The sequence below is a fragment of the Lepisosteus platostomus genome, chromosome 4 (genome assembly GCF_059453375.1).
Source record: "Lepisosteus platostomus isolate fLepPlt1 chromosome 4, fLepPlt1.hap1, whole genome shotgun sequence".
NCBI lineage: Eukaryota > Metazoa > Chordata > Actinopteri > Semionotiformes > Lepisosteidae > Lepisosteus > Lepisosteus platostomus.
In genome coordinates this window covers 74,921,860-74,939,394 of record NC_142614.1, presented here as the reverse complement: position 1 = coordinate 74,939,394, position 17,535 = coordinate 74,921,860, and the positions used below count along the sequence as shown (strand labels likewise).

The 17,535-nt window shown below is 43.2% G+C and overlaps 1 protein-coding gene across 2 annotated transcripts in view; it reads left to right on the top strand.

Annotated features, from left to right (window-relative positions):
- arb2a (ARB2 cotranscriptional regulator A) overlaps positions 1 to 17,535 on the top strand; it is a 184,978-nt gene that overhangs the window by 163,248 nt on the left and 4,195 nt on the right. The gene's annotated exons all lie outside the window — the stretch shown is intronic.

The following is a 17,535-nucleotide window of genomic DNA, read 5'->3' as shown; positions in this document are numbered from 1 at the left end:
CATCTCAGGACACACACAGACACAACCGCACACACACTCACAACCAGGGCTGTTTTCCCAGAGGCAGCATGTTTTTGGATTGTGGGAGGAACCAGGAGCACCTGGAGGAAACCCACAAAAGAACATACTAACTCCACACAGATATCACCTCAGGTCCGGAACTGAACCCAGGGCCCCAACGCTGTGAGACTGTAGAGTAAGTCACTGCGCCACTGTGTCGACAATTCTGCTTACATTTACAGCTTTGTTTCTTTCTCTCTTTTTTATTTTCTCTTGGACTGGCCACATAAAGGTATGGTATTTAAACAAGGGAGCTGACAGTTCTGAGAAATGGTTCAAAATCCTCTAGCAGGGAGATATCTTGCTAAATTCAGGGCAGGACACGGAGGACTAAATGTTACGGTTTCCATGTTATTTTTAACAATGTTTTACCTAGCAAAAATATAACTAGCTGTTAAAATAAAAATGTTATTACTCATCAGTGCGAGGTATTAAAATTCCTAGCATTCTTGATATTTTTAGTCATTTCATGCAAAGCCACAGCTTCACATTTATGATTTCCTTTTTTTCTTTTTGCTGTGCAGCCTTAGTAGTGTAGAAACTTTTATAGCAGAAGAGAAGGATAAGCCTTGATAGCTTCTACTCCCCATGACTGGCAGAGTGCCTTAACATCACACTGGGTCTTCTCAGAGCTGATGGAAATTGGAAAAAGCAGACTTTTGCACTGGGGAATTCTGAGGTTTGCTGTGTGCCATCAACAAGAAGAAGAAAAAAAAGAGAGTGAGACAGACAAGAGAATAAAATTCCCTGGAAAACACAGAGCTGAAGATTCTGCAACTGCAAACAGTTTCTGGGCAGATAGAAGTTTGCTGGAGGGCATTGAGAGAAGAGTCAGCAGGCGATTCCCAGCCTCTCCCAACCCCCATGTGACTGCAGGCAAGGCAAGAGCTGTAATGTAAGAGCGCCAGCCACTGAGGTTTATCACTCTTAACCGGGGCTGTGATGGGCTGCTGTCTGTAGTTCTCCCCAGGCCCGGAGCCAGGAACGCACCACCTCATTTCCAGCCCGGACAGCTGGTCTGTCAGGTGTGGGAGTGGCTGTAGTGGAGGGGTCAGCCACCAGTGAAGAGCAAGCAGGCTACTGCCTGTTCTGCAGAAGGACCACTTCGACACCCAGAGTCACACTCTTGGTCGCAGTAGCAACTTTCCCAACCCCCTGTTGAGGCCAGTATTTCTTTTTGTCTAGGAAACTGAATGAAAGGAAACACCATTTCTTGGGTGTTTGATACCAGAGTGGAATTCAAGCCAGGAGCCTTCTTGCGTCTTTTCTACTTGTGCCCCTGCTTACTTAATTGAATCAATGATTAAATTAATGGGTCAAATTGCCGCAGGTACTGCTTGCAGGTATTTCGACCTGTAAACCCAGCAGGGCTGTCTCTCTCTTCCACCTCTGGGCACTAGGGCCAGCAGTCACCAGGTGAAGGCGGCAGGATCTGCTGCTATCGTCCAGTCATGTCAGTCTGGCGTGCTAACGCTTCCCCTTACTGCAGCAAAGCTACACTAAAGAGAGCAGATGACACATTCTTGTCATGAGGGCATCTAATCCGTTTTACAAGCCTGAATCAGTGGTTCACACTGACATGTGTTTGTGAAAATACAAAAATCGTAGATCTCCATACAGAGTGTTTTAATACAAAAAGATTTGACATCAGATTTCATGCTGTAATACTATACTTATTTTTCTGTTATGTGTACAAAGCCCTCCTATGTCACCCTGTACATCCTGAAATACTGTCTAGTATCCTAAGCACTACCTAGTTTCCCCTCACCTGTGTGGTCGTCAGGCCCTGTGTGACGTTTGCACAGGCAGCCCACCGTGTGTTCCAGCCACTGTGCGTCTTCTCATGGAGCCTGGTTTTGCGTGACTGTTGTATTGCTTCTCAGTGTCCAAACTGTTCAGTTTCCTGTGGTAGGAATCTGTGCGCCCCATCTTCTGTTTGAAAACTGTTTATATAAGGGTGAAACAAAATCAAACAAAAGGTGAAACACTGTGAAATTGCTTGCAAAACAAAGAACATACATTACAAGCGTTATTATACTTAAAATGAATTGTTGTGCTCTTATTCATGATGACTTGCAATCACAGTTACTTTAAACTGGAAAATATTAATAAAAACACAATGTAAATTAGCCTCAACTAAGAAAATGGTACTAAATTAGGGTACTAAACTAGTTTTGTTTAGGTTTTTCGCAACAGTCCTGTTGAATGTCAGCGTACACAATAAGAGCACAGGAATGTTTACAAAGGAGAGGAGGCCTTTAGTTTAGTTTTCAATAGCTAATTGTTCATCCAGCATTTAAAAAAAATGTTAGGGTCTTAGCATCATCAGCAAGGTTAGGCAGCTTGTTTCCTACTCCCACCACCCTTTGTGTAAAGTAGTGGCCTTGGTGTGAGTTGCATTTTGCCTCATTGCGGAAGCACAGCAGGCATCGCTTCTGTAAAAGTGTGATCATGTTACTTAGCAGCCAGGTGCCGACAGGGATGTTGAGCTTAGAGGCATGAATTATAGATTGTAAACAGAGCACTGGGGATGCTGTAACAGAGCAACTCATTTAAATTTGGACTGGGTTGTGTTTTTGTTTTTGTTTTTTTTCATTGAGGGGTTCTCCCTCCTTGCTTCATTTTTCTATAGCTGTTTGTTCTGCACCTTGATTAACTTTTAAAGCCCCTTTCCTATAATGTTTTATTAAGCTCACTTGACATAGCTGCTGTAAAGTGCTGTATGGGCTTGGATTTTTTCACTGCCGTGTTACAGTGGGACAGCAGTCCGATACATTGCTGAACCCAGTTCTTTGTGTCATTCAAATGAATCCGCACCCCTCCCTCCCCCCCGCCACACACACACACAAACAGACATTTTCTCTCTCCTGTGGCTTGCATTTCAAATGTGTCAAGACAGGCAAACTGGCCTGCATTAAAATGTTATGTGATCAATTTTAGCTGCTGCAGGGTTAAAGTTTGCTTTTTTTTTCTCAAAACCTCCGGTCTGACAAGTGAGAACATATTGATCATTTTATTCTATTTGCAGTTCCCCAGTTCAGCAAGCACCTCTTCAGTCGATAAAGCCCGATGGAGAGCACATCCTTTTTTTTTTTTTTTTTTTTGTACTGTATGTGCCCGCGCGTGTGCACTAGTTGTACCTCACTCCTCAGATCCCAGATACGGTTTTGATTAATCGGGAGCCGCTGCGGGGTCACAGCGAGCACATGTGTTGGTGGAGTGTCAGCTGATGCTGTCAGATAAGTGTCTGAAGCTTCACACGAGCTCGCGCTCCAGCCCTGGGCTGTGCCAGGTGATAGCTGCGGCGTGTGCAGTGACAGGCCTGACCTTGCCGTTTGCGCCAGCGCCCGGGTCAGTTTGGCTCCCCCCTTATTATTTTAGGCCATGAGGGAGCGAGTGCCGGGCTGCTCCAGCGCGGGCTTTCTGTTATTCCTGTTCTGACTCACACTGTATTTAAAAAATGGTGTCCCGCGGCGGGGGTTGAAGCAGGTGAACACTTCCTTCGTTGTTTGCTTGTGGTTGAAAAGAGCAACCCCACCCCCCCACTCTTCTTTTTCTTTCGAGAAGCGGATGTAATCCTGAGAGGGCACGGCGGCGGCCCTTGGCTGCTCTGGAGACAGGCCTGGCTTTCGTGTGTGTCCTGCACTGCCCAGTACTCGCCAAGCTGGCGTCTGTCACAGGACCGCCAGAAAAATCAGCTTTGGGTTTAATTTGTCCCTTCTTTTTCCAGAGCCAGGGGGTCGCAAGCGATATTCAGAGGTTACAACCATTGTAGCCGCAGGAATGAGTCAGGAAGTTTGCATGTCCCGTCTGTAACCTGAGCGGACTTGCTGTTTTTCAGGAAGCTGTGACATTTTAGCTTGGAAGCCAGCGAAGCTCCTTTCTTAAGTCTTCACTCTGTGCACTAGTTTTTAGGTGAGTAATGTTAGAGCCACCTAATGTTTTCTGAGCGCTGAATATAGGACGCTGCTCTTAGAGATGGACAAATGGAACAGGGCAGGTATTCCGACAGGCGTGAAGTTTGTCACTGAGGGGAGAGCTGAGCTGACTTCGGGGAGGCACAGCGTTCTCCATAATAATACTCACCAGGGAAGCTTCTGGGTAATTAAAATAATTTTTAATCAGAGAGATACCGGCAGGATAGAAATATTTATTTTGGGGTGACACTTCGTGGCGTCCAAAGGGCATAACTCCTCGTGATGAACGACCCCGCCTCTCCTTGTCATCCTGCCTCCTAGGAAAGTGATAGTTGCAGAAAATAACTCGGCGCAGAGCGAGTTATCTTCCAGAGCCATTAACGTGTGCCTTTTCAGAGCCTCCCTCCACCTAGATCCGCCGCGGCCAAGGACAGCAGCGCGATAGGCATGAAACAGAGGACAGGCCTGCGCGCGCGGCCTCTTTGAAGACACGCAGGCCAATGGCTTGACGAATCACAGCGCTATCAGAGTCAGAGTCGGGCCTGAGTGTCTCCTGAGGTGAAGCACAGGCCAGCCGGGGACTGACGCGCGGAGAAGCGGCTCTCCGCTGTGCTGGTGGTGCTGTTAGTCACTTGCCAACAGGGGGCATCACAGGTGACTCACACGTTAAATGTCAAGCTTGGGGGGGTGTTCACATACATTCGCCTGGCTCCCATCATCTTTCCAGACCTCTTTCAGGCTTAGGAGTGACAGTTATTGATGTATCTCTTAAATTACCCTATTCTTTTTTTTTCTCTACAATGCACCAAAACAACCTGAAATTTCCCATTGACCATACCGGTCTGTGTCTCCTCCTTGGAGGCATTGTGATTGGATTCTCCTTTCAGGTCTTCTGTGATTTCTTCGGTTTCCTGTTTTGCCAACTCAAGCATGGTTGGCCTCCTCCTCCTCCTGCGTGGAACCCCTAACTTGCCCTGCAGGTCTTGCCGAGTGTAGCATCCTTCTTCAAATCAAATCACAGAACTTTAGCATGACCTCGGTTCTCCCTGTGCCTTTGTCATTAAATGGTAAAGCCTCCACATTACGGATGTAGCTTATAATGACACCACCGCCTCACAGCGCCACTTTTGTGTGTAAATTCGGGTAAAATGTGTAAAAGTTTTTTTGTTAAGCCACTATGTACATGGTATGTAAGTGTATTCCCCCCCTCAACCTATTAATTTATCCGTCTGTTTGTGTATCACACACTGTTGTTGTGATCCTATGTGACTCTTATGTTGTACCTGTGTGTTTTGTACTTCTGTGGGAGAAGCCAAAGATCCATTTCCACAGCAGCGGACAATAAAGTATCTGTCTGTCTAAAACCACTGCTCTCTGGATGCCACCTGTGCTTTTCAGAAAGTCTGGATTATTCCTATCCTCAAGACCAGCCCCTTTTATTGAGAACGTTATTCGCAAAGCCCGGCCTTTGTAGAAAAGCTGCAAAGGGAGAGGTGAACAGTTTGATGGTCCAAATATCTAGGATGCCATTTGTTGAACATGGCTTTCCTCCCTGTCTCTCCATGTCGACGTGTGGCAGGCGGGTTATCCGTTACAGCTCACAAGCACGCCTGACCCCATTAGCACATTCCCAGATAGTGCAGGGTGGCTCTTATCAAGACCAGCTCATCCATTACACTTTGTTCCCTAAGTGAGCTGTTTCTGAGAAGCACCGTCCTCTAGGAGCTGTAGATGTGATGCACACCACTTGGGTAATGCTACACTACTCGTCTGCGATTCCTGAGCCTTGCCACACGTGCTGCAACTCTAGACGTGTTTGTGCGTGTGTGTGTGTGTAGCCGTTGACTGGGGAGCATCATCAAATTGCAGTAACAACCATACCCCCCTTTCGCTGAAGTTTGCTGCAGAGTCCTCATGCTGCTCATGATTGGGGTGATAATATTCAGACAGAATCAAGTAATGCGGTTATCCAGATGATGGGTTCTTAGAAAACCTAAATTGATTTATTCATTTTGTCAAGAGCGTCGTTCTGTCATAAGTTTTAACAGCTCTTGGCGTCTCTCAGCAAATGTGTTTATTGACTTGGGCAGGAAGGCCTCTTGGTTTAGTTTGGCTTGAAGCTTTGTTTAACCCTTGAAATATTTCTCCAACTGTGACGATAATTTACTGTCATTTTCTGCATTTCCCAGTGTTTGCTTACTTTTTGTTTCCTCAGAAAATTTATGATGTTATTTTCAGTATAATGGTTTAAAAAGATGATGAGACATTTTACACTAACTATGCCTGCCATTCATCCTAAGGAAATCTGACCAACAGCTATAATGCTTGACTGTATGGCGTAGAATTGCTCATTGTTAGTTGAATGAGGGAATCTTTAAACTGTGTGGGTGTGCGTAAAATGTGATTTTGTGCTGCTGGAACATTTATTCTGCTAACAGTAAGAATGACCGCGCAGTGCCAGTGAAGTACAGTAGGAGCTGTGTGATGATCAGACACTGTCAGATACAGCCCTTACAGTTTTCATTTTTAAACTGATGCCCTTTTGTAATTCACTACATGAAAAGGAAATCGCTTATCCCGTTTACTTTTTTATCACCGTATGGTTGAGTTCAAAACCCCAGTTTTTTCATCTTAAAAGTACTGTGTATTTTTTCTGGATGCATAACTTGCTGCAGATTCTTAAAATCAAGTTTTGTTGCTTTTATCGGTGTAGAACTAATTTTAACACTACGGAACGCTGCAATAAGAACGTCACCGTCCATTTTTTCTGGGCTGTTTTTGGAGAATATTTATGGTGATGACAGGAAAGCTAGTGGTTTCTTCATTTAACCAATGGTTTATGTAAACCTAAAGTTTGTTTTCCTGAATTACCAAAGACAGCCAACAAAATTGCTTTTAGGCAAGTGCCCGAATGTCTCTTTTCATTCTGATTTCTCTGTATCAGCATATTGAAAGTATTCACTGAATGGAATAGACATTGCTTTGAGAGTGAAATAATCCTGTTCTCTTAAATGTAATGCAACACAATTTTTTTTTATATTTCTAGAATATGCTACCAAGAGACAAAATGTTTTATGTAAAAAAAGCCTCTGGAAATATTAGTGAAATATCCGCTAAGAATCATAAATGTGATCACTAGAAGTGTAAAAGGGGAACTGTAGTCCCAGTTTCTCAGACCGGTTACACTGGGGCATTGGTTTGGAACTTCTGTTCCGGAGGAGAGTGCCCCCTACTGGTCTACAAACATCCGTCACCATCATTTTTTTTCTTGGAGATCCTCCATCCCTTGCTGAGCTTCTGAGATCTCATGGGGTCAGGCTAGGCGAGAAAAGTGATGATTATGCTGCTTACTGCCGTTCCAGTTTGTCTTGGTTTGGGTAGTAGAAGGGGGTCTCGCCCTCTGCGAATTTAACATTCCTAAATCCTCTCATTCGCGATCTGGTCTGGCCAGTCTGGGGGGCACTGAAAGAAGAGCGGAGCTGTAGATTGTTACCCTCAAATTTCGAATCAGTGGTGCAGCAGACAAGGATCGGGAGACGAATGTCGATCGCGAGCTTCTCTCCTGTATCCTGCGCGTGTACCCACTACCCAGCCCCCAGACCAAAGCCTGCTCTTGTTCCCGTGCTGTCACGGACGCTGCAGGTTCTGTGTCAGCAGTGTGGGGAAGGACAGGCCCTCTGACAGTGTTATTGCCCTTTTTTATTACACTGATGTGTGCTGATAATCACACAGAGAAAGTGCAAGAATCCACTGGACAGGGAGGTGGGATTCCTGTTGTTTATTTTTACTGATTATGGTAAGTTTGTGATTACTGTTGTTTGTTGTAATTCATCAATGTTGGTTAAATTAAGGCCAACGCATTAGCACTTCATCATATGAGGGAGGGTTAAGTATGTCTTTTAAGCATGCATAGCATATACTGTAGCAGTGGTAGTTGGCTCTTCGCAACAGTTTGCTGCACCAAATCCTCATGAATGTTTTGACCCTACTGTACTTAAATTGTTGTTTAATGTATTAAAAGCTACGATGAAGTCACACATGAAGCACGAAATGTGCAAATAATCATCGTGATTATTTAAATCTGCCGTTGAGAACAGATCCAAGGTTTTTGAATATGTGAATATCGAGTGGTACCCTGCGTGCAATGGTTGTGGGTTAGACTGATGTGTTTATCATTTAAACTTTCACACTTTTTTGTTGCAGAATAGTTGTTATGAATGTGTCCATGTTAAAATAATCTGGTTTCAAAATTCCAAAAATAGCAAGAAATAAATACTGGAGCACTTTTTATGAAGCATTTCTGATTCTTTCTTTACCTACTGTATACAAACTTAAAGGTTTAAATTCTACCTGTCTTGAGTACAATTGTAACTTTATAGAGTGGGGAGTTTACTAGTGGATTTATTAGTTATATATCAGTACAATGCTGAAAAAAACAGTGCTAGAATCAAAATTCTCATCAGTGTTCATTTTAATCTCTCTCGCTTCCCTTGATTTTCGATGGAATGATGAAAAAGCACGTTTGGCTTTGGTGAATTAATTCGTCTTCTCCTGAGGAAATCCTTTGCGCTCTTTCTCCCCGCAGAGGGGAGGAACATGGCCCCTTGCAGTTGAGCCGCGTCTCGTGAGCGGGGCACTGCGTCCTGACAGGCCCAGCTCTTTGTGCGCTGACAGTGCTGTTAGCCCCTCACACACTGCCCACCACGGTGGTCCACACCCCTGCTTCCATGTGGGACACCTAACAGAGCTGGCCCGACAAGAAGAGGAGATGGACACAATGAGGGCTTTTAGCCGACACTTCATTAGAGAGACACAGTAATTCCTTTAAGATGGCCACAAGGTATCTTGTGTAACCCTTTACAGAAAGAGTATAGCAGTCTCAGAGAGCGCAGTGCTATGTGGTCTGGCTTTTCCTCCACTGTCTTATGGGTGCAGTGAGATCCCGGCTCATTGTTGCACACAGAGAAGTGTTTCTCTCTGTCTGCGTTCAGGAAGCCCTTTGTGTTTTTTTTAACTACCTCCTTTTTTTTTTGCTGATCTGCCATATTCTGGCATATCAAATCACCGCCACCCCCACCTCCACCTCCATCGTATCGTGTCTAGCAAGGCAGGCTGGGGCCTGGCTGCCTTTCCTCTGGGCAGGAAAGAAAGAGAATGAGCTGTGGTACCCCTGCTCTGCAGCAAGGGCTGATTCATGTGTAAATTGGCCTTTATTTGCTCGGGTCTGCGGAGAGTACACATGCAGATAAAAGGCACCGGGAGTCCTGGCTTCATATGTGCCCGACTCTCCAGTGACCACGACAGCAGTGTTGTCAGAGATTATCAGACAGGGCAGAAGGACTCGCTGGTATTTCCTCACTGGCCGGTACCTGAAAGATGTTATCGAGTGCCTATACAGGCTTGTGTCCTCACCCGGGCAGCCCTCGCAGAGGAATGTCTGCACGCAGCATTAACATTCCCCCATGCGGCGTGTTGCCGTCCGAGGTGTGCTGTAGTTCCTGCAGGCATGGTGCTTTCTGTATGCACCAGTGTCAAAAAAAATGGATTAATCAAATACTTATACCTCTTTATTGCTGTCCGTTTACAGAATTTATAGTTAAAATATTAAGCTTGTGCATGAGCGTGGGGAGTTCTTTATATAGACTGTTATCAGAGTTCCCAAGACTCCTGCTGTTTACCCAGTATTGACACTTTGAAACTGAGAAAAAATCTTTAGCTAGACAGACACTTACTGTTTGTTTTCAGTGTTTTATCCGGCCTGCACCAGAGCTGATGTATGCATGCATTTCTGAATAAACAAAGAGTGTCCTTAGCGCTCTTAACTTGAAAAGGAAATATTTAAACTGTTAGTGTTATATTCGCACTCAAAGGAAATACTCATATACCTGTAGTCAAGAAGTCTAAAGAGTGTTTAATTGCTTGGGAGGAGTAATAAAAGGAACTGGCCATATCACACTTGGCTAACTCTTCTCCGACACTACCATGATCTGTACAAACAGGTTAACACATTATACTGATGATCAAAAGAAACACAGCACTCGGGTCTAGTGGCTTTAAACAAATGTATTTACTAGAGGTCAATGAAAGTAGCATTTAGAATAAAAGTAAAGATCAGAAAAACTAGCTAGGTTTCCATCATAAAGTGTGAAGCACTGTCAAAGGGAAAACCCTCCAAAGTTAGTACTGGGTATGACCTTCCTGAGTCCTGACTCAGTGCTTCTCAGCGTAGACTCACAGACCTGATCAGCCTCCGGACGGGCTGCTGTGGGATGTTCCACCATCGGTAAATGGTGGCCAGTTGGGTTTGTCACTCTGCAGATGGTGCTTTGGTCTCTCAGAGGCTTTGCCATCCCTCTCGTTGGCTGTGTAACACTCACCACAATGCCTTCAGCTTTCGTCAATGCATAACAAACTCCTCCACTCCCCTGGTCTCCACCCGAGTTGTTTCTGGCTCGTGGAAAACAGCAGCTTTGTCTCCCAGCTGTCAATGTTGTCATGAACAGGTTTCAAGCATGCAGATCATTTTCCTGTAGATGGCCAGCTAGAATTATTGTATTGATACACAGGTTATCTCTTCCTGAATTTTGTCATGCTGAAGCGTCCTCAGTCTGAAACCAATTCTGCATATCTATCAGACAGATGTGTTGGACCTGGGCGGGTGTGGTGACCCTCTGCCTTCCAGGACGTGGCCTGTCTCTCATGCAGCAGGTTCCTGGTTTATCTAAGGTTATGTGCTGATTGCTCAAGTACAGCCTCTCATTCTCCCACATACAGGTCACCTTCAATGATACCAGTGGCACTCAGGTCATCGTCTTTGCTTTCTCAGGTGGGCTTTCACAGACTTAGACCCCCTGCTGTTTTTAAACCAGGCGACTGAAATTGATTTAAATCCATCAAACACAATTTGAGCTCCACGTTTTGTCATCCCAAAAAATAATAGCACGTAAAACAATTAAACTCTGTCCACTATTTAAAATGCTACAAATCTAATTAGATATCGTTCTGAGCCACTGATGTAAAGCTTTCCTGTGTTTTAATTTTACATCAGGATGATACGCAATTCAGGCTTGAATGTTTTGTCTTTGCACTGCCTAAGTTTCAGTAATACTTGCTGATCTCAGCCAATCACTGTACACTTTTTTTTTGACTATTTAACTACCTAGCAAACCACTAGTCTCCGAATACTATACAAAGGTCTTTGTAATCAACTGGTAGGAAAATGGGGTAAGCTACTATATTTTCTCTTGAGATAAATCATGGCTTTAATTGAGACGGTTCCCCAGTGATGTGTGCTAGTGTGCTAATGAAAATCCTTTGTGAGATACTCTTTTGAGCGGCAAATGGGTGTAAAAACACAAGCTCTCTATTCACTTGAAAATTTCGCACTAACCACCAGGCTCCCAGTGTTTACCGTTTAAGATCCAGCCAGTGACAACTTCAGATCAAACAAAGGCTCTTGTGCTGGAAGGAAACACTGCTCACAATGTTGTTCTGCCCTCACATCCGTCTGTACAGCGTGTCTTTTCAGATGTTACATGCGTCCCTCTGTGATGATTGGGGGGGAAAAAACTATTTGAGTTAGCTCCATGTGCCCAAACGTCATATCCAGGAGAGTGTGGGATAATCACACACATGCTCTGGAAGCTGCTAGTGAGAAGACTGAGCAGAGTTGAACAGGCCGTTCCACATTGGGGAAAAAACTGCAGCCCGGACCTCACTGCACCCTGCCATGTCTGGAATTCAAAGCACTTGTCTTTAATGAGAACCTACGATCACAACTCTTTCTAACATATGATTTCAAATATAATTTTTCATGTTTTTATCTTCCTAAAGTACATGTGAGTTTGATATTAAGAAGTGGCTGATTTCAACTTAGGTTGTGAGAGCAGGGGAGCAGAAGAACAGGAGTCCAGTTTCAAATTGACCTGAAAGTCTCAACCAGACATTTTTTTGAAGGGTGTCAGGGTGTGGGCTTGAACAGAATGACTTTGGGTTTGTTTCGTGCTCCTACCACCCCTTGTGTAAAGAAATGCCTCCTCGTCTCAGTTTACATGCACTTCTGAGCGCTTTCCACTGGTGAAGTCTGGATCGGTGGAGTCATGATAACGTATGTGTCCTTCTCCTCTGACAGGATCCAAAATAACTTTTTTACAGAGCGGGGAGCCACTTCACTCACCACTGCAGTCCAGCCCCATCTGGGTGTTGTTAAGCAGCCCCACTGAACAGTGGGAAAGTGAGAAATTGCTTCACCAGTTGGAGTAAGGGGGCCATTTGTAGGTCATTTTCTGCAAAGTAGGACACCAGGGATAAGACCCCTTATGTGCATACTGGGGTGATTGATTCTGGTCCAGAAGGAAGAGCACCACCTACTGGTCCACCATAATCCCTTGCAACTCGAACCTGGTTTTCCTTGGAGACCTCCCATCCCGACACTGACCGGGCCCAGTGCTGCTGAGCTCCTGCGATGTGAGAGGAGCAGGCTGGAAGGTGGTGGCTGCTGTAGGAGATGTAGGTGTAGATGCAGGAGGAGGTACTGGTTGACGTGGAAAGGATTTGGTGCTGAGGATTTCAAGCACAGTGCACGCGCTCAAAGCACTTTTCGAAGCAGGGTTGCTGTGTTTTGTTGTCCATTGAAATCGGCAGCTTTGTAGGTTTTTTCTGCTTCATGATGTCATTTGGCTACATGGCCTCATAATTAATTTTATTTATACAAAATGCATTGGTTTTTAATTGGTAAAAAAAATACAGTTATCGTATGGCATTGAGATAATGAGAGAATGTACTCAGCATGGTACGTGCTGTTTTCGAAGGTCAGTTCTCTACGAAAGCTGTGTTTGATTGCTTATAAAGCCATGTTCTTCCCATGTTTATAACTGAAAAAGCCACATTGCCAGATAGAAAAACATGTTTTTGATAAGCTTTGATTAGCCCAGTGTTGCACTAAGATCTTATATTGCTTAGATTAAAATAGAATTATTGTCATGTAACTTAAACCGCTGAGACACAACACCCCCGCATAGAAACATCATTTCACATTGAGAGGGAGTATCTCATCAGGAAACATCAATTAAATGAAGATGTTTGAATGCACATGAAACGGAGCTGTGACATCCCCAAACTGTACTGCACGTCCTCAATAACTGCACACCCCAGGAGCTGGACAGAGCAGAAAGCAGCAGACACACGGTCAAAGCCAGTGATCCCACAAGCAATGGCAGACTCTGGAAATAAGAATGCACCAGACTGTCATTGTCCAGAATGTGAATGTCACCAGGTAACCATTTCCCAGACTGGGGGTCCAGTAAGCAGCTACTGTATCTTAATAGGAACTCCGGTTTCATAGATGCTGAAGCTCTGGGGCCACTGTACTCTGAATTGTGTTCAGATTCAGGCTGTGGGTAAGCATATACCCAAGTTGATGTGAAAGTGAGCTCTGATAATCTTGCTGTCTTACAACTTTGTGTCACATTATCAAGTTAGTAAAACATTAGTGAAGGATAATCCTGGTATTTATGTTGGATACAAAGTACAGAGCACCATTGTTTTTGTTTTAGAAGGAAAATTTAAAAAAAGCATTAGATGTCTATAACACAACTGACAAATGCTGGGCATTTTAATGATAATAAAAGATAAAGTTTATTTTAGGATTCAGAACCTTTAGAAGCAATCAATCAATTTATCTTTTATTTTAAAAGATATTTTATTTTAAAAGATAAGAAAGAACAATAATCTTTCTGAATGTCCTTTGTTATTAAACAAATGCTGTTAAATGCTGATACGTCCCTTAACTCCATGTTCACTTCTAATTTTCATTTGCTTTACCCTTAAACCCTAAGCTGAGGAATAGCACCTCTATAAGAACAAAAGCACAATCTTTAATAGAAGACGAAAAGCCTTATTGGCTGTCTCTTTATTTAAATTACATTGCATGTTCAGTATGATATTTACAGAACTGCCTCTGGAATCTGCATAAATCTGATTTAAAATGTGTGAGGAAAAAGCTGTTCGTGTTTCATATTCTTCAGAAACAATGACCTTTTCGTATCATTACAGTTCTGTTTGGCTTTTAATGTACGGAATGAAAGGTCGTATCCTGTGATTAAAGTCACCTCAGGGTGACCTGTGAGTAAATTTCGATTTGATTGTACTGAGGACAGCTTTATGTACCCTGTTAGTCTGAACTATGTTAGCGCAGCAAGTTGATAGTCCTTGACACCTGTTATGTCCTTGTTGGTCTACAGCTGACAGTGTCACATTCAGTTTCAAATAAGGCTGCTTCAACAAAGCAAATACCAGGAGCCTCACTAGCGGCCTTGTAGGCAGAAGAAAATCTAAGACACAGACAGTGATACTGCACAGATAACACAGGGAACAGCGATATGGACAGATCCTGCACAGATAACACAGGGAACAGCGATATGGACAGATCCTGCACAGATAACGCAGGGACCAGCGATATGGACAGATCCTACACAGATAACACAGGGAACAGCGATATGGACAGATCCTGCACAGATAACGCAGGGAACAGCGATATGGACAGATCCTCCACACATGGTACCAGACTACTCACTTAAAGCCAACATCATAGTTAGCTTTTTTCCTTGTTATTGTCACAATTGTTTGTTTCTCTGGCAAGTTATACCTCTCAGCACATTAAGCACAAAACTCCATTTCCAAATGTAATATACTAATGAGTCAATGAAAAGATGTATAATTGAATAGCAAAACATCAACGAGGGGACTGGAAACCTAAAATATGTGCTAAAATAAATTCGTACATTTGTTGTAGCATGCATGCATTCTTAATTATCGTTTTAATTAAATATATATTTTTAAAAACATGTAATCACTGCACCAACAAAACTGTACCACTTTATTTCCCCCTTAATGTAATTATGAATTATAAAGAGTTCATTTCAAATAAAACAGGCCATTAGTACACAAGCAATTAAGTAGCAGGGCTTTAAATAATGTACCACAGATGGAAACTAATTATAAAATGCAAGCTTTGATTTTTTTTTAGCATTTCTCAGGGCATTGCTTTGTTTTATTTTAGCTTCACCTTGTATTTGTTTTTTGAAATCCATTACAGTCACAAGATTACCATTTGTTACAGCCTCCTCCTTTGGTCGCCGAGCATGGCCCATAGGCATGATAGAAAATGAATTAAAAAAAAACATTAAAAACAAACTTAGCACAATGTAAGTCACAAGGAGATCAAAAAGCAGTTCATTCTCCTGAAACGGATCCATTCAAATTAACAAGGGAGGCAAAGGACCTGGGATCAGATATTCTGCATCTCTTCTTTGTATCGGGAAGAATAATTAGCAAAACAAACAGGTTAAGTGCACCAAAGACCCGATCCTTCAGAAGAGAGTTGAGGGCAACATTTGAGTCTTACCTTTGCCATTTCTGCTGCAAGCTGTAGGTCAGGCACAGTAGGAATACATAAGGAAGCCTCACAGAGTGCTCAGCTTTGAGGCTCTGGTGTTACTGTCGCAGTTCTGTGACCCAGGTCTCGCGAGCAGCGCCCCCGAGTTTGTAAACCCACAGGTGTGGGTGTTGTATTTGGATTTCATGATCTCAAGGGCAGGCTAATAAGCACCTCGGCAGCCTTTTTCTGCGTTTTTCCTTCTCAAATGAAACCCCAGCTAGTCTGCAGCAGAGAAGCCATTTAACACGAGGTCACATCCTGCCTAAACGGACGGCAGGTTTTTCGTTTTTCCATGACAGGACGACGGTTAACTTTCTCAGTTCAACTTGTAAATGTTAATCACCCTTTCTCTCTTTCTTTTGGCACAGTCCCATACCCCCTGTCTAACGGATTGTTCCTTTTTGACATGTTTGGTTTGCCTTTAATCATTTACAAATTAAAGGCAGAGGTAGAAACTCTCAACAGGATGTTGATGGAAGGGATTTTGGTGTTTTCCAAACTGTAATACAGTGACTGTGTGAATGACAGGGACTGATGACATATGTTGCAGTAGGTATGAGTGAAAGACCACTCTGGTCTTTATGTCGACAGGTTTTCAAAACTTTTAGTTCCTGAGCAAAATGTCATTATATATTTTTGCAAGTCTTGCTAGAAACCTGAAAAAATTATACTATGATTTTTCTTTCCACTCATACATAGCTTTTGAATTTTAGATGTATATCATGCAGACATTTCACAAGCATACCAATACTAGTGTTTTTGCCGTCTGATTTGATTTTTGGAAACTGTTTTGAGACCACAAGCAAAAAAAAAACAAAGAAGCACAAAGGTGCCTGACCAGACAGGCTCTTAATAACATGCTTTAAGAATGGCGTTTTGCATTTCTGCTTAAAAACCCCCTGTACTTGTGCGTGATGTGCTCAGAACTGTTGACAGTGAGTTTTGCATTGAAGAGTACCGAGTTCAAAGTAATAGCAAAACCCTGCATTGATTGTTTTGCCCTACAGAAAATGAGGGAAGAAAAATCTTTGCTCTTTAAATTGGATATAAATTATAAATAACTAGTCTAAAGGCTGTGCGTTTCGAAGGGAGCGTTCTTCTGAGACTCACACAGGTAAAAGATGTTAGTGTGAGGGTTATTAACTTGATGATTGCAAGGTTGGTAAACTTGACCCAAGGCACTGATCACCATTGTCCATAAAATCCTAAACGATTGGCCTTCTTCGCCGGGCCGTTTTCTTCAGGAGTCTTCATTAATATAGACCAGTTGGGGGTCAATCTAATAAACAGAGGGTCAATACCAGAGCCATCACTGTACACTCATTGACTGGGCCATAAAGGTATGTTTTAATTGTCTCCCTCTGGGCTGGTGCTTGTAACATCACTAATATAGAGAAAATGTATAAAAGGGGACTAGGATAGAGAGCCACTGACTGTAATGCCTCTGTCCAATCCACTGAGAGCAATTTCGGCAGAGCATACACTTGACTCTGAGTGTCTGGACACCTGTGTGTTGAGACCAGAAAGCAACGCTGTCGCAATTTATTAGCTCTGTAAAAGAGTGTGACTTTAATCATCCTTGGAGGAAGTATCACACACAGCACAATTGACACATTTCTGAGATATTCAGTATGCTCCTCTGTCATGCACTGCTCCTCTGTTGTCCAGATAGCTACAATATCTAGCCATTAATACACCCCCCGACTTAATCGCTGTTTGTTTTGCATCCCATCTGAAACTGCGCTGCTTTGTCGGATTGCCACACATCTGTTGCTAGGCAGCAAATATGGTTACAGGGACTGAGCTATTAGCTGGTGAAATTAAGTGTTGAATCACTGTAAGTAACTATAGCAATGACCTAGTATTACACTCTGATAAGAAGAGCAATAAAAAGGCCTTGATGAGCCCTTCCTCTGCTGTAGTGCTGCGAGGAGCCATCACACCAGCCTGTTGGCATCCCCTTTTCGAAAGTTGGTATTATATTTCTCTTCTGATGAGGTATCTTCCTTTGTTACCCCTTAAGAACGTGAGGCAAAAACACTTTGTGACCTCCATAACAAATTTTATCATCTCAGGTTTTGAGATTTTCCGGCTCATAATTAATAAATCTAGATCTTAGTT